The sequence below is a fragment of the Anolis sagrei genome, chromosome 3, assembly GCF_037176765.1.
Source record: "Anolis sagrei isolate rAnoSag1 chromosome 3, rAnoSag1.mat, whole genome shotgun sequence".
Taxonomy (NCBI): Eukaryota; Metazoa; Chordata; class Lepidosauria; order Squamata; family Dactyloidae; genus Anolis; species Anolis sagrei.
Window position 1 is genome coordinate 164,108,213 of NC_090023.1, and position 27,542 is coordinate 164,135,754.

At 41.2% G+C, this 27,542-nt stretch overlaps 1 protein-coding gene across 2 annotated transcripts in view; it reads left to right on the forward strand.

Annotated features, from left to right (window-relative positions):
- The window catches only part of PHYHIPL (phytanoyl-CoA 2-hydroxylase interacting protein like), a 193,338-nt gene that overhangs the window by 78,197 nt on the left and 87,599 nt on the right, over positions 1-27,542 (forward strand). The gene's annotated exons all lie outside the window — the stretch shown is intronic.

Sequence of the window (27,542 nt, forward strand, 5' to 3'; positions counted from 1 at the left end):
GTATTTTCTTTTGGACATGGGAGAACTGTGTGCCAAGTTTAATTCAATTCCATCGTTGGTGGGATTCAGAATGCTCTTTGATTGTAGGCAAACTATAACCCCCAGCAACTACAACTCCCAAGTGTCAAGGTTATTTTCCCCAAACTCCACCAGTGTTCACATTTGGGCATACTGAGTATTTGTGCCAAGTTTGGTCCAGATCCATCATTGTTTAAGTCCACAGTGATCTCTGGATGTAGGTGAACTACAACTCCCAAACTCAACATCAATGCCCACCAAACCCTTCCAGTATTTTCTTGGTCATGAGAGAACTGTGTGCCAAGTTTGGTTCAATTCCATCGTTGGTGGGGTTCAGAATGCTCTTTGATTGTAGGTGAACTATAAATCCCAGCAACTACAACTCCCAAATTACAAAATCAATTTTTTTTAGTGAAGGACATACATTGGGTTGTTAGGTGTATCGTGTCCAAATTTGGTGCCAATTGCCCCAGTGGTTTTTGAGTTCTGTGAATACCACAAACGAACATTACATTTTTATTTATATAGTTATGGAATAAAATGTGTTTTATACATAGTTGTCCTATCCACTTCAATAGAGGGAACAACCCAGTAGAATTATATGTATGCTATGCACACAACTGCCTTGTCTTTTGCAATCAGCATGTTCTGATTTTCTGTTCATTGGAGAGGAACAAAATTAAGTGTGTGTGTGTAAAAATAAAGAGTATGCGTGTGAAGCTGTTCCAGCTGTCAACCAGTGTTATCCTTACAGATATTTATCCATTGCATGTTTTTGTAACATTCCTGGATGTGTTGCTCAGTATGATCTGAAATATTTCACGTCTGTTTTATCCACCACTTTCTCAATACGGCACTAGCTGTGGGGTCTAGTTTAGCAACTGGAGCAATTCTTGACCCATATTCAGTTATATCACTGCAACAGCCCAAGGCCCTTTGTCCCAACGGTTCTGCATTTTCAGAGTTAGTATCAGGGTGGTGTCCAATTCAAGTTTATTGTGTAAGCAGCTGAGCATCCTATTGTATAACTGGATACACAGTTGAACGCACATGCCATCAGTGCTTTGTACAAATCCCGTGGAGATTCGTATATAGGGACTGTTAAATTAGATTTAGGCCCTTATGTTTGCAAATTATGTTGGTATTTCTAGATGCCTGCAAACATCTAGCTTAATATATATAAATGTTATTCATTTATTTTGCTGCATTTTATTCATTGCATTTGCTGATTTACACATTTCTGTAAGTCATAATAATAATAATAAACCTTTATTTGTACCCTGCTACCATCTCGCGAAGGACTCAGTGCGGCTTACAAGAGGCTGAGCCTAAATACAATTGTTAAACAATAACAACAGCAATAACTCAAAAAGGCAAAGCAATAACATTAACAACACACAATGACGCAATTAAAAACAATGGCAGGACCAAATGTAATGAAAAGCTAAAATGTACTGGGCATGACCAGGTGGGGTGTTTGGAGAGGGGTGGGCATATAGGTATCCTAGATCTCTGATAAAGTGCGTTGGGACATAATGCTAGGATTTTCCTTATTCTGGAAAGGCACACTGGAACAACCATGTCTTCAAGCTCCTCCTAAAGATTGCTAGCGACGGGGCCTACCTGATGTCTTTAGGGAGAGAGTTCCTGAGTCGAGGGGCCACCTCCGAAAAAGCCCTATCCCTTGTCCCCACCAATCGCGCCTGCGACGCAGGTGGGACTGTGAGTCTTGTTTCTGATTTCCAGTATCTGGATCTATCTGAAATTACCAAGTATGAAGGAATAATTAATCTTTTAATTTATAAACGGAACAAACTATAAATTGCAAGAAATAGTTTTACTCCTCAAAGCACCCCATATACTCATGTATAAGCCTAGTAATTTCAATCCAAAAAATCAACCCCAAAAACCTGAGTTGATTTATCCTCTCACATATATAAATATGTGAGAGGAAGCCACAGGGAGGAGGGAGCAAGCTTGTTCAGCAGTGGAACTCTCTGCCCCGGAGTGTGGTGGAGGCTCCTTCTTTGGAAGCTTTTAAGCAGAGGTTGGATGGCCATCTGTCAGGGGTGATTTGAATGCAATATTCCTGCTTCTTGGCAGGGGGTTGGACTGGATGGCCCATGAGGTCTCTTCCAACTCTTTGATTCTATGATTCTATGATTCTATGATCCATGAATCAATATGAGCATTGTACATTAGATCTATCCCCATCTCTGAGTATAATAGTGAAAGGCAAGAGTCTAGTCTATTCCAAGAGAAGCTTAAAGAATGACCTCAACCCTATCTACTCTCTCCCTCATGGTGTCACTTCTGGCTTTTTGAATGCCTGAGTGGGAAAATGGTGGCAGAAGTGGCAACACACAGAGGTGGCTATTTCTCTGAGACAGCATTGGTGCTTTCCCCTCTCCATGAAATGACTGACCTTTCTGTGCTGGTACGGCTGTACCAGGAGCTCCAACTTTATTTTCTTTCTGTTATCTGTTTGCAGTTATAGGGCAGGCCTCCTGTCCATCATAATTAAGCTTTGGTTCCGCCCCTTGTTCAGGGCTCTGGGAGGGAAAGGAGCCATTTTTTGGGCAGTCTCACACAAGGTAGCTAAGCTATAGGACGTAGACCAGCTCGTCCCGTAGAAAAGCTTCCTTTCTCAATAACATCCGGGGTACAGAAACAGAAATTCCAGGAGAAAGGTCCCAAAAGCTATGGCTGAGAGCTCACAGCCTCTCAGCCTCACAGCATCAGAGGGAACAGCCCTGAAGTTTTCTAAGAATTCTCGAAAGGAGAACAGCATTACAGATCCACAGAACTCCAGCTGAAATATCCTAAGCCTTGGCTGGTAGGTCTACTTGATGTCCAGACGCATTTAGAAACGGTAGTAGTACCCACATCAACGAGGCCTAGATAATAGACAGCCTAGGAGAGGTTAAAAAGGGGTTTTTCTTACAGAGAAAGTACAGTTAATCAAAGTCAGGTACCAGTCCATTGAAGACTAGACTAAGAATTTATTTATTTATTTATTTATTTAAAAGTTTTGTATACCGACCTTCTCACCTCTCTTGAGGGACTCAGACCGGTTTCCAACCATAATATCACATACAATCAATAAAACATCATAATACATATTACAGTAAAACATTAAAACAGCAATTACAATCAATAACTATAATGGTCAGTCGTCACATTAAAATCGTTGCTCATCATCCTCCATCCATATCTCAGGGTGTTGGCTCACTTGTCGAATGCCTGTCTCCATAACCAAGTCTTCACCTGTTTACTAAATGTCAGGATAGAAGGGGCGGTTCTGATCTCCAGTGGGAGAGAGTTCCAGAGTCAAGGGGCCACCACCGAGAAGGCCCTGTCTCTCATCCCCACCAGACGCACTTGCGAGGCCGGTGGGACCGAGAGCCTCTCCAGACGATCAGAAAGCCTTGAAGTGTTGTTTGAACCACTGGAGATTTGTTGTTTGTTCCATAATAAAGACTTTGTTGTATCATTAAAGATTCTAAAGACCATCACTTCAGAAAAATCCCTGAGAACCTCTCTTTGAGGCACCCCTGGCTTCCCGCTGGGCTTAAAGTATACGTCCTATAGAAAAGTACAGCTGTTACAGGCCCAGCGCGTGACAGAACAGACCTATTTATAGGTGTTATCAAAATCCATTATTTTTGCCTCAACTTACACATGAATTTGGTGTATATGGCAATACAAGCTGAGTATATCTTACCTGAAATGCTTGGAACAAGAAGTGTTTTGTACTTCTGATTTTTTTTTTTTTTAGTTTTGGAAGATTTGCATATCCATAATGAGATATCTTGGAGATGGGTCCAAAAGCTGAACTCAGAATTCGTTTAAGTTTCATATATACAGGGTGAGGCAGCATAACTTCCTTTTTTAAAATGCATGCCATTCAGTCAGTTGAAGACATAGCAGAGCGCTAGCGGTTGATCTGTTGTGCGCTGGGCCTGTAAAGAATTTCCTTTAGAACAGGACGTGTGGGAAGCCAGGGGGCCCAAGCAGAAGTTCTCAGAGGTTTTCCACCACAAATAGTCTTTAGATGGCTTGTGAAGTATAACAAAGTCTTTTATTAATGACCAATCAAACAGAAACTTCTCTTGTCTTCAATAAAGCTAAACAAATGCTTCCAGGCTTTATGCAACTGGTGACTTCCTAATCTTGCCCACAAAGGACAGGCAATAACTTCTTATTTACTTTAAATGAAAAAAACCCTTTTTAACTTCTCCCAGGCTGACTGTAATCTAACCCTTACTGATGTGGGCTCTGCTACCGGGTCGAACTGCATCTCGAAGCACCAAGTGGACCTACCAGCAAAGGTTTAGATATTCTCCAGCTGGAGTTCTTTGGTCTTTAGGGCTCTTCTCCCCTGGAAAGTCTTCAAAGCTTTGGGGATGCTTCCCTGGAAATTCTTAAAAGTTGAAGCTTTTGTACAGGGGAAGTTTACACACATCCTGTACATAGCTTTCCTTGCTGAGACTAACTAAAAAATGGCTCCCTTCCCTTCCCAGTTGCCCTGAGCAAGGGGTGGAACCAAAACTTAACGATGATGGACAGGTGACTTGCCCTATCACTGCAACCAAAGGAAGCCACCTATCTGCAGAATCCCTGGTTGCAAGCAAACATTTGATACAAAGCAAATAAAGTGGGAGCTTCTGGTACAGCCGTACAAGCACAGTGGTCTCGTTCGAAAGGCGGGAGTATAAAGTATTGTCCTGACACAGTTCCATCGCCATCATGCATTGAAACAGTGAGGAGCATGGTTTTGCCATTGAGGCCTACTTTTCGAGCGGATTTGGAGTGGCCGGCCCACTCTCCAGATTTGGCCCCTTGTGATTTTTTTTCCTATGGGTTTTTTTTTAAATCCCATGTTTATGTGAACCATCCAAGGACCCTACAAGATCTGAAGACCAACATCCAGGAAGAATTTTCCAACATAACGCCTGCTATGCTGGCAAGAGTCATGACAAACGCCAGAAATCGGTTTACTCAGTGTATGGAGAATGGAGGACGTCACCTAGCTAATTTGATCTTCAAAACTACATAAAACAAAACTTTAGGTATGCGCGTACATTATAAAAAAAATCTGATTCATACAGTGGGTTTTATTAAGTTTTGAAAAAAGGAAGTTATGCTGCCTCACCCTGTACTTTATATTAGGGCTGTCCAAACACGGAAAAAATTGTTTCTAAACTCGATTCGTTTTTAGGGGGTTTTTTGCGTTTCGTTATTTAAAAGAATTCCGAAATTTTCCTTTAAAAAAGTTCAATATTTACGAAATTTCGGAAATCATAAAACAATTACGAAACAATTATGAATCGAACACGAATCGATTCGTTAATGGCCGCCACGATCGCGCAATACACTAAAAAAACTTCTGAAGCTTCCCTCTCCCTCTGTTGTTGACTGTTGGTGTGATAATTATATTTTTTTTTCACTGAGAAAACAAACAGCAACCCTAAAACTTGCACCAGACATGCGGAAATAATAACGAAACAATAACGAATCAATAATGAAACAATTACGAAACGAATTGGAAAAATTCGTTTCGTTTTTTAGTTGCTCCTGAATGGTTCAATATCGCTTCGTTATCAAAAAAATAACGAATTTTTAACGAATTACGAAATTACGAAACTTTATATACATAGCCTAAGCACAGTATTCTTATTAATTTTGTGCATAAAACAAAGTTTTTCTACATTGCAACAGCAAAAAAACGAAGATGCCACTATCTCAGGCATCCATATGGATGATTTTGGAGCATTTTGGATTTTAGATGTTTGAATAAGGGCTGCTCGGCCTGTATTAAAATATTAAATAGTATTGGATGAATTAAATCTCACAACTCAGCTAGAGAACATCCAGATTGCAACTCAGCAATACCCTGCAGGCACAAATCTGTAGAATCTTTTAATCCCCTTTTCACCCTCAAGTCATAAATATCCCTGACGCTCTTCGCTTTAAATTCAAAATACATGGATTCCCAAATGTGATATTTGTCCTCACTGGTGCAATGTCATCATTTATGTGGCAACGTAAAAAGTAAGCCTGGAACAAACTCTGTGAGGTCTACCGCTTGGAGTTTCTGTGAATAATTTTCCAGTCTTGCTCCCAGAAAAGTGAAACCCTTAAATGCCTTATGTTCCCCAAATGGTTTCTTAGCAGAGATCTTCTAGGTGTGACCAAGGTTCCATCTGGTCTAGCATCTTGTTTTGCAACGTGACCAGACAGTTACGTACCAGAAGAACCATGAGTAAAACGTGATGATGAAAATAGCACTTTCTCACTTTTCTCCCCAGGTGGTATTTAGCTGTCAACGTGTCACTCCTATTTAGTAACATGATTAAGCAAGTTATAGACAGATTCAAACAATTCCATTTTGATTCTGTTTAAACTGTTAAATTATTGGCATGTTGTAAAGGTGCTCCAAGCAGTATTTAATATAGATGCTCCTCTTCTGGGTCCCTTGCTATCTATATAAATAAAAATGTAATGTTCGTTTGTGGTATTCACAGAACTCAAAAACCACTGGACGAATTGACACCAAATTTGGACACAAGACACCTAACAACCCAATGTATGTCCTTCACTCAAAAAAATTGCTTGTGTCATTTGGAAGTTGTAGTTGCTGGGATTTATAGTTCACCTACAATCAAAGAGCACTCTGAACCCAACCAACGATGGAATTGAACCAAACTTGGCACACAGTTGTCCCATGACCAACAGAAAATACTGGAAGGGTTTGGTGGGCAGTGTCCTTTGGTTTTGGAGTTGTAGTTCACCTATATCCAGAGAGCATTGTGGACTCAAACAATGATGGATCTGGACCAAACTCTACATGAATACTCAATATGCCCAAATGTGAACACTGGTGGAATTTGGGGAAAATAGAATCCTGACATTTGGGAGTTGTAGTTGCTGGGATTTATAGTTCACCTACAATCACAGAGCATTCTGAACCACACCAATGATAGAATTGGGCCAAACCGCCCACACAGAACCCCCGTGTGGGCCACAGCAACGCGTAGCAGGGGAAGGCTAGTTATATTATAAAAATGATGGCTGACATGCTTTTGTGAAGTGATGTCATCATAAGAAATCTTAAAGCCTTGTGAAGCTGAACTTGGCCATATTCTCAGGTGGGGAGCAGAGATGTGACAATCTTATCAAGTCCATTGTGCAAGTGGATCTCACAGCAGCGTGGCAGTTGAGCAATGATTCCATTGAATATCATGTACTGATGCACAATGTGCCATGTATGAGGGGATACATTGTACATTGGAACATGTTGTGCAATGCCCCATTGTGAGTCGTCATCACAAATTACTGGCATGATTGCTTATCATGCTGGCAACATTGCTTCACCATCATAGAGTTACACATCATATCTTTGATGTACAATCTCAGCCATGTGTTTGCCCAGATTTTTTTTCTTTTCCCTCCCTTTCATATGTGTTTTAAAAAGATATTTGTTATTTGTTTATTATAATAATAAACTTTATTTGTATCCTGCCCTATCTTCCCAATGGGGACTCAGGGTGGTATAATCACTAGGCTTGTGCATTTTGGCTGAACTTCGATCTGTTTCTGCTGGCCGGATTCTGGTAGACGCAGTATCAATTTTTGCACACCTACCAAAAATGGGTGAATAGCTAGATAGTAGGCCTGGGTAACAACGGAAAAATTTGTTTCTAAAATCGATTTGTTTTTTTGGGGGGGTTGCGTTTCGTTATTTAAAATAATTACAAAATTTTCCTTTTAAAAAGTTCGATATTTACGAAATTTCGTAAATGTGAAAAAAATTACAAAACATTAACGAATCGATTTCCGAAACAATAACGAATTGATTCGTTAATGGCGGACGCGACCGCGAAATACGCTAAAAAACCTCCAAAAACTTCTGAAGCTTCCCTCTCCCTCTGTTCTTGACTGTTGGTGTGGTATTATAATTTTTGTCACTAATTAAACAAAAAACAACCATAAAACTTGCCCCAGACATGCGGAAATAATAACGAAACGACCTCAAAACAATAACGAAACGAATACAATAACGAAATACGAAGCATATACAAAATGTATATAAAAATTCGTTTTTTAAAAAAAATTGCTCCAGAATGGTTCGTTATCGTTTTGTAATTTAAAAAATTAACGAATTATTAACGAATTACGAATTAACGAAACGAAACCGCCCAGCCGTACTAGATAGCCATTTTCTGTCCGCTGCCAAAAAATACAGCTAGATCCAGCCTATTGGCGGCAATGGGAAACTTACAAGGCCCTCCTTTCAGTTTCTAGAACCCTTTCCTTTCTTCCCTTCAAGGGAGCCTAGATTTCAGCAGTGAGATTAAAGAAGCACCCTTCTTGGGACCCTTTCCTTCCTTCCCCCTTTCAAGGGAACCTGGGTTTCAGCAACGAGGTTAAGGAAGCATCCTTCCTGGGACCCTTTTCTTTCTTCCCTTCAAGGGAACCTGGGTTTCACCAATGAGGTTAAGGAACCATCCTCCTTGGGACCCTTTCCTTTCTTCCCTTCAAAGAGAGCCTGGATTTCAGCAATGAGGTTAAGGAAGCAGCTTTCCTGGGACCATTTCCTTTCTTCCCTTCAAGGAAGCCTGGGTTTCAGCAGCTGGGTTAAGGAAGCAGACACAGTGTTGCACTCCAGGTCAGGAAGAAGCCCTCTGACTTTAAAACACACCACACGAAGAGTGAAAAACAAATCTTCTTTTATTGAAGCTTAGTAAATAGCCAGAAGAAATAAATGCTTGTAAGAAAATAAGAAGGTTCCAAAAATAATAAGTCCATATAAAAGCAGCAACACAAAGCAATGTCCACACAAGTAATAAAAGCAATCCAAGACAGCTTTAATCCAGACAGGAATCAAACAGGATGCAAAGACAATCCTAAAGGCAAAAAAATCGACAGGAACAAGACCCCTTGAACAGGATTTCCATGGCACATGAACTTGGTTTCCAAATGATGCCTGATCTAACAGGTTTCCCCTCGAGGCAAACCTTATATCCCAAAGTTCAGGAATTGGTTTTGCTTCCCCCCACATTTCCCCCTTATCTGATGAAGCCTTTCAGAACGACGTAAACACTGAGTTTGCTGTCGAATCTGGCTAATCTCCAGCCACCTATTCTTCAGCTCCCTATCTGGCTGCTCATTAAAATTCCCAGGTGTCAGATTGTTTTCTAAACCCAAATCTTGAGAGCTCACAGAGAGAGGGAGTGAACTATAATTGCTCGGCCCAGCGGGAATATTCTCATGAGAAACTGCCCTTTGCACTGGGGCCTCTCTGTCATTGTCTGCCTGAAAATCATTGACCAACCATCTCCATCTTGTACCTCAGCTTTGGCACCATCATTTCCTTCATCAGGATCCTGAAACACAAACACAGGCTGATTCCTAACACACAGCTTGTGTAAGACACATCTCAGCATTCTTCTATTCCGATTGGCCCAACAGGCAGGGTACATAGAGACACCCCATGCAAGCAGCATCCAGCAGCCTCTTTGCGGGCCACATGGTGCCAAATAGGGGAGGAGGAGCCATGATTAGCTGCCACAATGTCCCGTAACTGACAAAAAAAAAAAACTATGACAACTGTGCCCTTGCTGTTACAGCTATCAGACCAAGCAAGATTGCATGAAGAAAAATGTCTAAAACAGATCCGCATACAAGCTTAATAATCCCACCGATAGTTTTCTGTGTCTTTGTGTTTCTCTTTATCTAGTTTGTTTTTATGAATGTGACAATTTTCTCTGCCTTATATATTCTATTCCATAAGATGTTTCAGAAGCCATGACTGTCTGAAAATCAGGTTGGAAATATGTGATCTTGAAGCTCTTGTCCAAGATCCTATCCACCTCTCTAGAAGCAATATAGATATTTTATGTAGTCCTCCCAAGTAATTCCCCAGTACCATTCATTTCAGTGGTATATTGATAGGAAAGAATATGCCATTGTGTTTCTCATCTTCCATGTTTGCTTGCAAATTCTTTCAGTCTATACCTTAACGTGTACCTTTTATGGCTTTTTAAAACATTGTATGCTTTTTTTATTTAAATTGTTCATCCGACATATTTCCACTTGGTTGCTATGCATTCAGATTTAATATTCTTAGTAATTCATTGTGTATTCTCTTTATTTTGGATCATTAATCAAGCCTTTAATTGCTTTTAGAGCTGTGGCCAACATCTGTGGTACCTCGGTGAACATCTGACTTTTTTTTAATCTCTGCCATTTGCCACAGTCCTTTGTTTAGTCCTCTCATAGATGATGTCCAGTTCCATGTTTCAGTGTTTCCATTAAGTGAAGTTTTGTGACAGAAAGGAGGGTTAGGGATATGTGTTTTCCAAATCAAAAGCACAAAAAGAAAAAAACCCACCACCCACTCCTTTAGAGATTTCAGTATTAATTCGTAACGTGTCATTTGGTTTTGGGGGACCTGTGTTTTTTGAGCTTGTTTCCTGTGATTTTATAATCTGTATTTATATGCTCAATTCTGGCCTGAATTGGGAGGGATAGCCAATACTCCAGAGGACAGGAGCAGGATTCAAAACGATCTTGACAGATTAGAGAGATGGGCCAAAACTAACAAAATGAAGTTCAACAGTGACAAATGCAAGATACTCCACTTTGGCAGGAAAAACGAAATACAAAGATACAGAATGGGTGGTGCCAGGCTTGAGAGCAGTACGTGTGAAAAAGATCTTGGAGTCCTCGTGGACAAGTTAAACATGAGCCAACAGTGTGATGTGGCGGCAAAAAAAACCAATGGGATTTTGGCCTGCATCAATAGGAGCATAGTGTCTAGATCTAGGGAAGTAATGCTACCCCTCTATTCTGCTTTGGTTAGACCACACCTGGAATATTGTGTCCAATTCTGGGCACCACAATTCAAGAGAGATATTGACAAGCTGGAATGTGTCCAGAGGAGAGAGACTAAAATGATCAAGGGTCTGGAGAACAAGCCCTATGAGGAGCGGCTTAAGGAGCTGGGCATGTTTAGCCTGAAGAAGAGAAGCCTGAGAGGGGATATGATAGCCATGTATAAATATGTGAGAGGAAGCCACAGGGAGGAGGGAGCAAGGTTGTTTTCTGCTTCCCTGGAGACTAGGACGCGGAACAATGGCTTCAAACTACAAGAGAGGAGATTCCATCTGAACATGAGGAAGAACTTCCTGACTGTGAGAGCCGTTCAGCAGTGGAACTCTCTGCCCCGGAGTGTGGTGGAGGCTCCTTCTTTGGAAGCTTTTAAACAGAGGCTGGATGGCCATTTGTCAGGGGTGATTTGAATGCAATATTCCTGCTTCTTGGCAGGGGGTTGGACTGGATGGCCCATGAGGTCTCTTCCAACTCTTTGATTCTATGATTCTATGATTCTATGAACAGTATGTGCTCTACCAAACAGAAAAAATGCCACAATTAATATATGGTGAGTTACTCAAAGTAGGGATAACAAACCTATTCCTTTCGACATATTTCTGGATCCACAACAATGAGAGGGTTGTCAGGTGGCTAAAACACCACACAATACATTGTGAATGGGTCATTTATTTGATGGGTTGGGCAGTTGTGCATGCCTACACAATGTATGTCTTTCAACAAATCCCTATGGTCTAGAAACACAAGTAGGTCTTTTATGTGACTGTCTGTTGGCAGAAAACCAGGTCATGACACAGAGAAATCATGTCATCTTTATAGCCCTTCCATCCTTACCCTTTTGGGTGCCTTAAATCTCTCGGCTCCAGCCTGAGCAGTATCTTGCCATATCAGCAAGGCTGGATGTACTATTAGACAGAAAGAGATGGCTGACTGAGACACTATCTGCCAAAAGGTGACATTGACCTGAACTCTCTCTGATAGTTACCATGACATGAACTGATGGCAGTAAGGCTTTCTTGTTCCCAGCTTGGTATGGCTGTCTGTCCAAGCAAGCCAAGAAAGGCAATTACTGCGAGCGATGTTCTCTAGAGGGCATTGCATGCGCTCAGGATTGCTCTACTCCTGTGGTAGACAGTCTCAAGAAAGATACTAAGTTGTCAGCAGGCTGTGTGTTATGTTAGTGGCAGAGAGGTGTTGGAGACCCACACTCTGCAGACTGCCCATCCTTCTCCACTCTTCACTTGCCTCCTGGACTCAAATGAAGTGGAAAGTGAAAATCCACAAAATCTGGCTACCAGTATTAAAAAAAAACTCTAAAATTACAACAGCACAACAACAGAGAGGAAACAAACAAGGACATCTAATCACCTCTCAACAAAAGTTTGCTCTAGGCACTATCAGGCCATTTTATGCTAATCAAGGTGGTCAGTTGAAACATTCACACCTAGCTCCAGCAGACAAGAGTGCTTTGTCTCACCCTGGTCATTCCACAGATATGTTGTTGTTCATTTGTTCAGTCGTGTCCGATTCTTCGTGACCTCATGGACCATCCCATGCCAGAGCTCCCTGTCGGCCGTCACCACCCCCAGCTCCTTCAAGGTCAGTCCAGTCACTTAAAGGATGCCATCCATCCATCTTGCCCTTGGTTGGCCCCTCTTCCTTTTGCCTTCCACTTTCCCCAGCATAATTGTCTTCTCTAGGCTTTGCTGTCTCCTCATGATGTGGCCAAAGTACTTCAACTTTGTCTCTAGTATCCTTCCCTCCAGTGAGCAGATGGACTTTATTTCCTGGAGGATGGACTGGTTGGATCTTCTCGCAGTCCAAGGCACTTTCAGCACTTTCCTCCAGCACCACAGCTCAAAAGCATCGATCTTCCTTCGCTCAGCCTTCCCTAAGGTCCAGCTCTCACATCCGTAGGTTACTACAGGGAATACCATGGCTTTGACTAGGCAGATCTTTGTTGCCAGTCTGATGTCTCTACTCTTCACTATTTTATCAAGACTGGACATTGCTCTCCTCCCAAGAAGTAAGCGTCTCCTGATTTCCTGGCCACAGTCTGCATCTGCAGTAATCTTTGCGCCTAGAAATACAAAGTCTGTCACGGCCTCCACATTTTCTCCCTCTATTTCCCAGTTGTCAATCATTCTTGTTGCCATAGTTTTGGTTTTTTTGATGTTTAGCTGCAACCCAGCTTTTGCACTTTCTTCTTTCACCTTGATTAGAAGGCTCCTCAGCTCCTCCTCGCTTTCGGCCATCAGAGTGGTGTCATCTGCATATCTGAGGTTGTTAATGTTCCTTCCAGCAATCTTAACCCCAGCCTTGCATTCACCAAGCCCTGCACATCGCATGATGTGTTCTGCATACAATTTAAAGAGGTTGGGTGAGAGTATGCAGCCTTGCCGTACGCCTTTCCCAATCTTGAACCAGTCTGTTGTTCCATGGTCAGTTCTGACTGTTGCTACTTGGTCCTTGTACAGATTCCTCAGGAGAGAGACAAGGTGGCTTGGGATGCCCATCCCACCAAGGACTTGCCACAATTTATTATGATCCACAGATATATAAACCCCTTTTTCCTAGTTCCTCACTACCTCTGAGGATGCTTGCCATAGATGCAGGCGAAACGTCAGGAGAGAATGCCTCTAGACCATGGCCATATAGCCCGAGAAAACCTAGAACAACCCAAAGTGGAAAGTATTATGCTGTTTCCAAAATTAGATTCAGCCACTATTATTTATTTATTTACTTATTTATTTATACCATTTCTACCCCGCCTTTCTCCACCCCGAAGGGGATTCAAGGCAGCCTTACAACATAGGCAGCTATTTAATGCCATGAAAACAATGTAAACATTAATTTGAAAGAAGAATTTTGGGATAAGATTTTACAAACCAAGAAAACACTAATCACAAAAATATATATTAAGCTCTTGGAATGGGCTACTGTAACGGAAGGCATTACATCCTGTATGATTAAATGGTCGGAAAAAAATAGAATATATTTAATAATAATAATATTATTATAATAAAGCTTTATTTGTACCCTGCTACCATCTTCCAAGGGACTCGGTGCGGCTTACATGAGGCCGAGTCCAAAGACAACAACACAAGCAATAATAACAACAATACAAGCAATTAAAATAAAACATGGACAATAAAATAACAAAACATAACAATAAGAAAACACACAATTAAAACTAAGGGAAAGAGATTTGAGAAGAAGATTTAGGGATAAAAATAAATGAAATAGAGTGGCAACAATTATGGAGACAAAGACACTTAAAAAATTTATCAATACGGGTTAAAGGAAATTATTATAAGCTAATATGGAATATTATAAGCTAATAAGGAGCCCCCGATGGCGCAGTGGGTTAAAGCACTGAGCTGCTGAGCTTGTTGATCGAAAGGTCGCAGGTTCAATTCCGGGGAGCGGCGTGAGCTTCCGCTGTCAGCCCTAGCTTCTGCCAACCTAGCAGTTCGAAAACATGCAAATGTGAGTAGATCAATAGGTACCGCTCTGGCGGGAAGGTAACGGCGCTCCATGCAGTCATGCCAGCCATATGACCTTGGAGGTGTCTACGGACAACGCTGGCTCTTCGGCTTAGAAATGGAGATGAGCACCACACCCCAGAGTCAGACATGACTGGACTTAATGTCAGGGGACTACCTTTACCTAATATGGAAGTGGTACTTGATACCAGTAAGAATAGCATATATAAATAAAAATAATTCAAAAAACTGCTGGAGATGGTGTCAAGAACCAGGTACATGTATACATATGTGGTGGCAATGTAAATATGTAAATAATTTTTGGGAGAAAGTATTGAGAGAAATAGAGGTTATAATGAATATGAAAATTGAGAAAAGTCCTAGTATAGCTTTATTATCATTATATAACAATTAAAAACTGAAAAAGGAGAATAAAGAAGCGATAACAAACCTATTAACAATAGCAAGACTGCTCATAGCAAGGAACTGGAAAAAAGAAATAAATATACAAATAGAGGAGTGGTATAAGGAAGCATGGAAACTGGCAATAAATGATAAGCTTACATGTATATTAAAAGTTAAAAAAGGTATATGGAAGCAAAGTGATTTTGATGTTGTATGGGGAAAATTTGTAGTAAATGGTCTAAAAAATAAGGAAGGAAAGTTACCGCCACAAGGAGAAATGAGATTTTGGACAGATGATATGTAAAAGTTGTGGCTTGAGATGGGTGGAGGGGAGCACAGTGGTGGGGGAAAAAAGGGGGGGGGAATGTTTAAGCGGAACAATAAGATTATATGTTAAAGAGTGTGTTGAATAATATGTAACTGTTATAAACAATTGTATAACAAATGAAATAACTATGATAATAAAAATAATTTAAAAAAAACTAAGGGAAGGCCAAATGTAGAATTAAAATTGAGAATAATGCTGGAACATGGGCGAAAAAGTGATGGGGCATTTGTGGAAAACATACAAGCAGACCTAAAAGTGCTTTGGAGGACGTATTTGTATTTGTGGGGTGACAGAGGTAGAGGATATTACACATGTACTGTTTAGTTGCATTTTGTACAACAAAGAGAGAAATCAATACCTCGGACCATTCATTATACAGAAGACTCACTGGGATCCCCATATCAAAACGACATTCTTAATGGCTGGCCAGAATGCTAAGATAACACACCAAAGAGCCCTTTTCCTTTATAAAGCAACGCAGCTGAGAACTATGTATGTTCTGGTACAGCTGTACCAGGAGCTCCAACTTTATTTGCTTTGTATTAAATGTTTGATTTCAGTCCTAGGTTTCAGGGACTCTGCAGATAGGTGGCTTCTTTAGGTTGCAGTCATAGGGCAAGTCACCTGTCCATCATCGTTAAGTTTTGGTCCCGCCACTTGCTCAGGGCAATTGGGAAGGGAAGGGAGCCATTTTTAGTTAGTCTCAGCAAGGTTAACTTATGTATAGGATGTGTGCAAGCTTCCCCTGTACAAAAGCTTCAACCTTAAAGAATTTCCGGGGGAGAACAGTTTCAAGAGTCTCCTAAGAATTTCCAAGGAAACAGCCCTAAAGACCAAAGAACTCAAGCTGGAGAACATCTAATGCCTTACTGGTAGGTCCACTCGGCGTTCGGGACGCAGTTTGACCCGGTAGCGGAGCCCACATCAGTAAGGGTTAGATTACAGTCAGCCTGGGAGAAGTTAAAAAGGGGATTTTCCTTTAAAGAAGAAGTTATTGAAGACAGTTTCCTGTCCTACATGGGCAAGATTAGGAATTCGCCAGTTGCCTAAAAACTTGGAATCATTTGCTTAACTTTACTGAAGACAAGAGAAGTTTCTGTTTGATTGTTCATTAATAAAGGACTTTGTTGTACTTCATAAGCCATCTAAAGACTATTTGTGGTGAAACCCTCTGAGAACTTCTCTTTGGGCCCCCTGGCTTCCTGCTGGGCAAAGGTTGCACATCCTATTCTAAAGAAAATTATTTACAGGCCCAGCATGCAACAGAACAGTGTATCTGGAAGAGATTGGGGTAAACTGTAGGGGTGACGCAGATATCTGAAGTGGCTTGAGATTGTATAATAGCTGGTCTATTTTAACCTTTGTTTTAACCTTTGCTTTTAATTTTTGTGGGTTGAAATTTTACCTTGGCATTTTAATGATGATATCTTTAATTATCTTTTAACTTAATCAAGTTTGAATGTATGTTAGTTCACTATTATGGGAGTCCTAGGATAGTGATTATTGTCTATTTGTGTACGTTTCTGTTTTTGTTTTTAATGTTGATACGGTCAATGGACTAATCAAGAAACTTTTCTTGCTATTATTATTATTATTATTATTATTATTATTATTATATGAGAAGTTGTGGGTTTCCTGTCACCTGCGCCTCAAATGACCAAGTAAGAAAGGGTGCTATACAAAGAATTTTGGACATAGAAGCACAAAAAGATATAGCCAGCCTCAGTAAGACTGTTAACCTAAAATGGCTGAGTCAATATAAACGTACCTTTCAAACTGCTAACTACCTAAAAATGCAAATACCAAAACATCTCAGGGAGGTATTCACTCGAGCCAGATTTGATCAGCTTGAGACAATGGTTAGATACGGGAGATTTAACAGCAGCCCTTATAATGGAGTTGTATCTGCGGGGCACCTGAAATTGAGGATATAGCACACATATTGTTTGATTTCAAATTGTATCAAAAGGTGAGAGACTTCCACCTTGGTCCATATATCAAATGGACAATGTATTGGGAATCTCACATCAGAACAACATATTTTATGTGTGGCCAAGACCCAAAAATAACATATAAAACAGCTCTGTACTTAAGCAAAACACTACGTCTGAGAACCACATATGTAGGGCTGATTAAACCCCTCTGTTTAAGGAGCTCCACTGGCTGCCATTTATTTTCCGAGCCCAATTCAAGGTGCAGGTGCTCACCTACAAAGCCCTGAACGGTTTGGGACCACCCTACCTGCGTGACCGCATCTCCATCTACGAACCCACACGCTCACTCCGATCATCTGGGGAGGCCCTGCTCGTGATCCCACCCTCGTCGCAAGCGCGCTTGGTGGGGACATGGGACAGGGCCTTCTCTGTGGCGGCCCCCCGACTTTGGAATGCCCTTCCAAAAGATCTCCGACAGGCCCCTACCTTAGCAGTTTTCAGAAGGAACCTAAAAACCTGGCTGTTCCGACGTGCCTTCTCAGATTAGGAATCCCCATCCCAAGTCCTAGAAGCACTTTAGCACAACCAATGTTACTGCACACCATACCTCTAATCCTACGTTCCTCCTGCCATTTCAGCACTTTAACTCCTGTACCCCTTTGCGCCGGCCGAACCAGTTTTAATAGTGTCTTGATGTAGTTATTGTTGTTATTTTGCTAATTGTTTGATTTGCTTTCTTATTATTGTATTATGTTTTATTGTATTGTGTTTTGAGGCTTCGGCCTGTGTAAGCCGCATCGAGTCCTGCGGGAGATGCTAGCGGGGTACAAATAAAGTTAATAATAATAATAAATAATAATTGGGGTAAATTGTAGGGGTGATCATGAAATATGATGTATATACTCAGCTTGATCAGTTTATCAGTTTTATCATGTCTTATCATATGTATTTACTGTATAGTTATAAATGTCTTATTTTAACTTTCTACGTGGAGTGTGATCAGGTCTTGTCAGGCCTTGTTGTTCTGTTTCTTATTGTGATATGGCCTAAGGGCTAATCAATAAAATTACTATTATTATTAATAATAATAATAATAATAATAATAATATACCACATATACAGAGTTTTATCAAAAAAAAGTGCAAGGGGGGTATTTTAAAGTAAAGCAATTTCTTGGGAGATCCACTGTGAAAAACCCTACCTTTGGTTTTAGCCTTTGTATAGATTTCATATAGTAGCCACCTCTCTGACCTTGACACTTCCTTTGTCCCCATGTCCCTTTAGTTTCTGGCTCTCCTTATTAATAGTCTTGGTCTGCTATATATCCTCTATTGCTTTAAACAATCTCACAGCTCTTGGTTTTTCACCCGTACCTCATTAATTCCCCTTCGCTCTTCATATCCAAAGTAATTTCTCTTCCCCTTTGCCTGTTGGTTTTAATTTTTCTGCTTCCTCTCTTGCCATTGATGTCGGTGTGCAGCTTGCTCAGAAGCGTGTTTTTGAGGGGATGTGTCATACCATTTGCCTTTCCCAATCTTCATTTGGGAGATGAACCAGGGCATCTATTTATGGAGGAACAGAAACAGCAATGGCAGGTGTGTGTGTGTGTGTTAAATTGTGCGGCGTCAAAATCCGAATCCCACACACAGCTGCCAAAAAGAGAGGTTGCTCAGCAAGAAAAGATCTAGCTCCACATTCAGCTTCCTCCTACACAGAGAATCTGCTGCTTTGGATCCTGGCCCAAATATGTATAACAATATTCTGGCTAAATTGGAAGGCACTGTTATCCAAAATCAAATCCTATTGACCCAAAATCATGTAGGTTCTTGGGTTAGTCACTAATAGAATCATAGAATCAAAGAGTTGGAAGATACCTCATGGGCCATCCAGTCCAACCCCCTGCCAAGAAGCAGGAATATTGCATTCAAATCACCCCTGACAGATGGCCATCCAGCCTCTGTTTAAAAGCTTCCAAAGAAGGAGCCTCCACCACACTCTGGGGCAGAGAGTTCCACTGCTGAACAGCTCTCATTGTCAGGAAGTTCTTCCTCGTGTTCAGATGGAATCTCCTCTCTTGTAGTTTGAAGCCATTGTTCTGCGTCCTAGTCTCCAAGGAAGCAGAAAACAAGCTTGCTCCCTCTTCCCTGTGGCTTCCTCTCACATATTTATACATGGCTATCATATCTCCTCTCAGCCTTCTCTTCTTCAGGCTAAACATGCCCAGCTCCTTAAGCCACTCCTCATAGGGCTTGTTCTCCAGACCCTTAATTATTTTAGTCACCCTCCTCTGGACACATTCCAGCTTGTCAATATCTCTCTTGAATTGTGGTGCCCAGAATTGGACACAATATTCCAAGTGTGGTCTAACCAAAGCGGAATAGAGGGGTAGCATTACTTCCCTAGATCTAGACACTATGCTCCTATTGATGCAGGCCAAAATCCCATTGGCCTTTTTTGCCGCCACATGACATTGTTGGCTCATGTTTAACTTGTTGTCCATGAGGACTCCAAGATCTTTTTCACACGTACTGCTCTCGAGCCAGGCGTCCCCCATTTTGTATCTTTGCATTTTGTTTTTCCTACCAAAGTGGAGTATCTTGCGTTTGTCACTGTTGAACTTCATTTTGTTAGTTTTGGCCCATCTCTCCAATCTGTCAAGATCGTTTTGAATCCTGCTCCTGTCCTCTGGAGTATTGGCTATCCCTCCCAATTTGGTGTCGTCTGCAAATTTGATGATCATTCCTTCTAGCCCTTCATCTATGTCATTAATAAAGATGTTGAACAGGACCGGGCCCAGGACGGAACCCTGCGGCACTCCACTCGTCACTTCTTTCCAAGATGAAGAGGAAGCATTGGTGAGCATCCTCTCGGTTCGTCCATTTAACCAATTACAGATCCACCTCACCGTAGTTTTGCCTAGCCCACATTGGACTAGTTTGTTTGCCAGAAGGTCATGGGGGACCTTGTCAAAGGCTTTACTCACTCCTTGTTTCCATTATGCTGAATTTGTGCACTACAATACCTGGCAATGTTTAAGTTAGATTTCAGTGATATTGTTTTATTTATTAATTTATATATCACTATTCTCTCAGCATGGGACCCAAAGCAACTTACAAAGTAAGTTGAAATAAAACAGCTAAAACAGTACAAAATATAATAATTTCAGTTAAGACCTTATTTCACAACATGTGCAATACAATATTCCTTTAAGATATGTTTTTAAATGCAACCAAAAGCTACTAGCCCTCCCCTGCCACATGTTGCTGTGGCCCAATCTGGTAATCTGGAAAAAAGTAATAAGAAAGTGTTGGTTTGTAATATATGTAATGTCTTGATGCTTGTGGGTAAACAGTATTTCTTGCTTTTGTTGAAGGCTTTCATGCTGGAATCATTGGGTTGTTGTAGGTTTTTCCGGGCTATACGGCCATGTTCTGGAGGCATTTTCTCCTGACGTTCCACCTGCATCTATGGCAAGCATCCTCAGAGGTAGTGAGGTCTGTTGGAAGTAGGAAAATGGGTTTATATATCTGTGGAATGACCAGGGTGGGACAAAGTACTTTTGTCTGTTGGAGCTATTTCTTGCTGTTTCTTTGTCAGTGTTGATGTGGAGATTGTCTGGTTTGTCTACTCTGGAGAGTGCAACAGATAATTCTCCTTCTTTAGGGGTCCCTTTCAAATCTATGAGACTATATCTGTGTGTGTGTGTAAATCATATCTATCTATCTATCTATCTATCTATCTATCTATATCTATGGCCTCTTTGTCAGGAGGATTTTGATTACTTTTTTTGCCCTGGTGAAGGAAGTTGGTCTGCATGGCCTTAAGTATGTTCTGTTGGTCATGGGGGTTCTGTGTGGGAAGTTCTGTCATTCGTGGGGTTCAGAATGCTCTTTGATTGTAGGTGAACTATAAACCCCAGTCACTACAACTTCCAAATGTCAAGGTCTATTTTCCTCAAAATCCATCTGTGTTCCTATATGGGCATATGGAATATTTGTGCCAATTTGGTCCAGATCCATCATTGTTTGAGTCCACAGTGTTCTCTGGTTGTAGGTGAACTACAACTCCCAAACTCAAGGTTAATGCCTACCGAACTCTTCTAGTGTTTTCTGTTGGTCATGGGAGTCCTGTGTGCCAAGTTTAGTTCAATTCCATCATACCATCAGAACATACAATATTTTCTGTTAGTCATGGGGGTTCTGTGTGGAAAGTTTAGCCCAATTTTCTCATTGGTGGGGTTCAGAATGCTCTTTGATTGTAGGTGAACTATAAATCCCAGCAACTACAACTCCCAAATGACGAAATCAAAAAAAATTGAGTGATGGTCAATCCTTGGGTTAGTAGGTGTCTTGTGTCCAAATTTGGTGTTAATTCATCCAGTGATTTTTGAGTTATGTTAATCCCACAAATGAACATTACATTTTTATTTATATAGCTATGAGAAAAGTTTCCAGTGGATCATAAGAACAGAGAGAGAGAGAGAGAGAGAGAGAGAGAGAGAGAGAGAGATTTAGCCCAAAAATTCATTCCAAAATTGACGCACAGTACATTGTGAAATGACCTTGAAAGTGAGTGCTCCCCCCAACATTACAATGCTTGGTGGTGTTGGTAGCAGAATCAATTTCCACTGTGGTGTTTGTAGCTGAATCATTAATCAATTTTAGTCTTATTATTATCACAAAGTGTTCTTGTCTGTGTTCATGCTTGAATGCAGCCACTATTTTGCATAGATGGTTTTGAAAACAATAATTGGACATTTTGGGGGAAAAGAATCAGTTGAAAGCTTCAGCGAACCTTGGCAATCGTACTCTCAGTTTAGGTAGATTTTTGCTTAAATAGCTTGGAATTACTTGTTTTAACCACTTTATGGTTCTGTGATTTGTTCAAAGGGCTTTGACTAATTTGAACGCTCTTCTAACCTTTTTATTTATTCATTCATTCATTCATTCATTTATGACATTTATATGCTGCCCTTCTCCCCCCGAAGGGGACTCAGAGCGGCTTACAAGATATATATAAATACAATATATTATATTATTAGCATAGTACAATATCAATATTAAATATTACTATATTGCACTATACCATTATATGGTAATATTATTAGTAAAATTACATGTAATAAAAGTATATAATTATAATATCACTAGCTGTACCCACCACGCATTGCTGTGGCCAACCTTCCCTCCCTCTTTCCGCCTTTCTTTCCCTCCTTCCTTTGTTCCCTCATTCCTTCTTCCCGTTTCTTCTTTCCTTCTCTCCTTCCTTCCTTCCTTCTCTGCCTCTCTCCTTCCTTCCCCCCTTTTTCTTTTCCTCCCTCTTCCTCTCCTTTTTTCCTTCCTCCCTTTCTCTCCTTCCTTCACTCCCTCTTTCTTTCTGTCCTTCCCTTTTTTCTTTCTCTCCTTCCTTCCTCTTATATCTCTTTTCTTCCTTCCCCCTTTTTCTTTCCTACTTCTTTCTCTCCTACCTTTCTTCCTTTGCTCTTTGCTTCCATCCTTCCTTCTCTCTTTCCTTCTTTCTTGCCGTCCCTCTTTCTCTTCTTTCCTTCTTTCTCTTCTTCCTTCCTTCGCTACCTCTTTCCTTTCTTCCTTTGCTCTTTACTTCCATCCTTCCTTCTCTCTTGCCTTCTTCCTTTCCCCCTCTCCCTCCCTCTTTCTTTCTTTCTTTCTCTCCTTTCTTCCTTCTCTACATCTTTCCTTCCTTCCTTTGCTCTTTGCTTCCATCCTTCCTTCTCTCTTTCCTTCCTTCTTTCTTTCTTTCTTTTTCCCCCTTCCTTGCCTCCTTCTTCCTTTCCTTTTTTCTGCATCGTCGTTTAGCTTTTCGTCATTTAGCTTTTTTGGGGTTTTAAGTTCTTTCTGCTATTTTGGGGTTTTTTTTATGAGTGATGGTCACTCGTTGGTCTGTTAGGGGTATAGTGTCCAAATTTTGTGCCAATTCATCCAGTGGTTTTTGAGTTCTGTTAATCCCACAAACTAACATTACATTTTTATTTATATAGACTAGCCGGTGGCCCACATGGGGGTTCTGTGTGGGAGGTTTAGCCCAATTCTATCATTGGTGAGGTTCAGAATGCTCTGTGACTGTAGGTGAACTATAAATCCCAGCAACTACAACTCCCAAATGACAAAATCAATTTTTTGAGTGAAGGACATACATTGGGTCGTTAGGTATCTTGTGTCCAAATTTGGTGTCAATTTGTCCAGTAGTTTTTGAGTTCTGTTAATCCCACAAACGAACATTACATTTTTATTTATATAGATAATAATAATAATAATAATAAGTAGTAGTAGTAGTAATTATTATTATTATTATTAAACTTTATTTGTACCCCGCTAGCATCTCCCAAAGGGATTCGATGTGGCTTACAACAGGCCGGAGCCCAGCACAACACAATACAACGATACAACAATACAAAACATAGCAAATAAAACAGTTGAAGCAGAGAACAGTGGCAATAAACAACACACAGGACATATTAAAAAAGAAACTGAGCCGGCTGGAGTGGGGTACAGGGTTAAAAGTGCTGAAAAAGTGTCGGGGGATATGAGATTAAAGTATAAGTGCGGTGTGCGTTTAGAGTGGTCTTGACTCTACTAAAGTGCTTCTGGGCTTTGATAGTGGGGTTCCTAATCTGAGAAGGCACGTTGGAATAGCCAGGTTTTCAGGTTTTTTCTAAAAACTGCCAAGGTGGGGGCCTGTCTGAGATCTTTCGGGAGGGCATTCCAGAGGCTGGGGGCCACCACAGAGAAGGCCCTGTCCCGCGTCCCCACCAAACGCGCCTGCGAGGCGGGTGGGATCACGAGCAGGGCCTCTCCTGATGACCGGAGCGAGCGTGTGGGTTCGTAGACTGTGATGCGGTCTCGAAGGTAGGATGGTCCCAAACCGTTCAGGGCTTTGTAGGTAAGCACCTGCACCTTAAATTGGGCTCGGAAAATAAACGGCAGCCAGTGGAGCTCCTTGAACAGGAGGGTTGACCTCTCTCTGTAAGGGGCCCCGGTTAGCATCCTGGCTGCTGCCCGTTGGACCAGTTGGAATTTCCGAGCCGTTTTCAAGGGCAGCCCTACGTAGAGCGCATTGCAGTAGTCCAGTCTAGAGGTGACTAAGGCATGGACCACCCCGGCCAGATCAGCCTTCGCGAGATACGGGCGCAGCTGGCGCACAAGTCTCAGTTGTGCAAAAGCCCCCCCGGCCACCGCCGACGCCTGAGCCTCAAGCGTAAGCGATGAATCCAGGAGGACTCCCAAGCTGCGGACCTGTGGCTTCAGGGGGAGTGTAACCCCGTCCAACACAGGTTGCCACCCTATACCCCGGTCTGGTTTGCGATCAACCAGGAGGACCTCTGTCTTGTCGGGATTGATCTTAATGTAATATATTGCATTACATTATAATATTATAAATATTATATGTATATATAATATATTATATTATGTTACATTATATTATATTATATTATTAAAATAGAACAGGAGACAAGGTGGAACTGTCCCCTCGCCCCCTCTCTCTTCACTCTGGCCCAGAGCAGCAGTTGGTGCTGTGGGGAGGGTCCCCAACTGATGTCTAGTAACTTTTTTTTGCTGTTGTTTAGTAACTGGACTGTTCCTCTTTTAAGATTTCTGCAGAAGAAGGAACTATTTACATTTTTAAAGAAAAAATGTAGAAATTTGCTTTGTTGTCAGGTCATAAACCAGGCAGATGGCAAGTCAGTGCATAGCTAGATCAGGGGCCAAGGTCAGAAAGCTCAAGGCTAAATGGAAGAGCACAGGCAAAGGGGACAAATTGGATTTGTAGAAGATGCCAAGTTCAAGGACATATTCAGCAAAGTGAATATGCAGAGATACAATTCCAGTAATTCTATGCAATGTGGCTCCACAAAATTCATACACACACCCTGCGCCTAAACATCTTAACAGATTAGAGAGATGGGCCAAAACTAACAAAATGAAGTTCAACAGTGACAAATGCAAGATACTCCACTTAGGCAGAAAAAAATGAAACGCAAAGATACAGAATGGGGGACGAATGGCTCAAGAGCAGTACATGTGAAAAAGATCTTGGGGTCCTCGTGGACAACAAGTTAAACATGAGCCAACAATGTGATGTGGTGACAAAAAAAAACCAATAGGATTTTGGCCTGCATCAATAGGAGTCTAGTGTCTAGATCCAGGAAAGTCATGCTACCCCTCTATTCTGCCTTGGTTAGATCACACCTGGAATATTGTGTCCAGATATTGACAAGCTGGAATGTGTCCAGAGGAGGGCGACTAAAATGATCAAGGGTCTGGAGAACAAGCCTTACGAGGAGCAGCTTAAAGAGCTGGAGGCATGTTTAGCTTGAAGAATAGAAAGCTGAGAGGAGACATCTTCATTATTGTCTTCAGTCTACATATAGCCTCATGACTCAATGCTTACTTTGTTTATATGATTTTACGTATTGAATGTATCCCTGAAGCCTATATACAGTGGAATCCTTATCCAGACCTAGAACTGTTACATTTGAGAGCGGCTGCTCCTTTTGATTTTGCTGTTTGCCACTGAATTGAGCTATGTACTGGGGATTTTGGTAAACGGAATACTATATGCTATTTTGATAATACACTTTGACATTACGCATAGATTGTTTTGTGTTTGTGCTGATATCTTATAAGTACTCTGGGATATTGTATAATGGGAAGGATATTAGAAGCAAAGATGAAGTACTTTGGGCACCTAATGAGAAGAAAGGAAAGCTTAGAGAAGACAATGATGCTGGGGAAAATGGAAGGAAAAAGCAAGAGGGGTCGACCAAGGGCAAGATGGATGGATGGCATCCTTGAAGTGACTGGATTGATCTTGAAGGAGCTAGGGGTGGTGATGACTGACAGGGATCTCTGGAGTGGGCTCGTCCATGAGGTCATGAAGAGTCAGAAACAACTGAACTAATGAGGGGAGGTGCCATATATTTTACTTTTTTGAGGGGGGTCGTTCATTCAGGCCTGTAGCGAGGGGGTGGTTTTAGGGGTTCAAACCCCTCCCCCCTGAAATGTTTCAGATTTTTTAAAAAAACTGGTTTACTCATGAATTTTAACTGGTTAACCAAATCCCCATGCTAAGTCTATGAGATGCAAAAGATTAAGAGTCCCTCCAGAACTGCAAGCACTATCAAGCAAATATTGACAATTTATTCACACTGTCATTACTTGCAGGAATAGCCGATGTAGTGAAGCAACCAAGTTGGGGGTGTGTGTGTTGAATGCTCTCATTAAGGAGGCCAGACTTGGTGGAGGTGGTTGACAGGGGCAGAGCTGCAGGCTATTGAAGGCTGCTCTGCCTCCTGCTGTGCTCTTTGCTTCAGTGTGAGCTGGAAGGCAGGTTTCAACACACACACACCCCGTGAATTTTTCACACACACACCCCCCCCGAAAATTTCAACCCCTCCTGAAATTTTTTTCTGGCTACGGCCCTGCGTTCATTATATATGATGCTAAGATGAAAATGGGATTCCTTGTCTCTGATGTCATGACAGGTTCTTCAGAAGATGAATTCTGCACTAGATATCACCATCTGTACCTTCTTTCAGTGTGTTTATTAAGGACAACAGTTTTTCTCAGATTAGTGCCTCTTCTTATTCTCTTAAAACATACCAAACATCTGGTTATTATTGATCACTGACAGCGTCCTGACCCTCTTTTTATGTTACAGTGGATTCAGTTTATTTTCTGACAATGGAATCAGTATAAAATTTCCAAAAGCCTAGATCAGCACATCCACCTTTTCAACTTTGCAGTGTCATTTTTCAAGAAGACACAACCTGTTTTTTTTTAAACAATGTAAGCCCCAAATATTGATCTAGTCACTGCAACTAATGCTGCAGAGCATTAGTCCAGCTGTAACGTTGACTCAAGATTGCACAAACGTATTGAGCCATGGATGAGAATACAGAACCCAAAATTACCACACTAAGCTTTTTATAGATGCCATTTTCTCACTATTTATTCATTTCAAAGTGTGGCTTTGCAATAGTCTAGATTTCAGGGGAAGCCTTTCCATATGCATCATCCCTTAAGGTTATCTTATAAGCAAGCCCACAAAAGCTACTGACCTGGAAAAAATCTTCACTCCATGCCTGCCTGGCATTTGTAGCACTCCAATAACTTTTAAAAGTTGATGGAATACTTGTTCTTTTTTAGATCGCAAAGGTTACATTGCCTCATGGCCTGGAACCATGAGGCAAAGTTTTTTAAAAGTTACTTTTTTGTGTTGTCAAAGGCTTTCATATCTGGAATCTCTGGGCTGCTGTGAGTTTTTCAGGCTATATGGCTAGGTTCCTGTAGCATTCTCTCCTGACTTATTATTATTATTATTATTATTATTGCCATCAGAACCCATGTTGACTAGTGGAGCTACTGGGAGTGTTATCCTCCTTTAAGATTGTTTTTAGATAGATACATTAAAATTATAACTTTGTGCCTGTGTGTTCAATAGCATAACGTGAAGGCC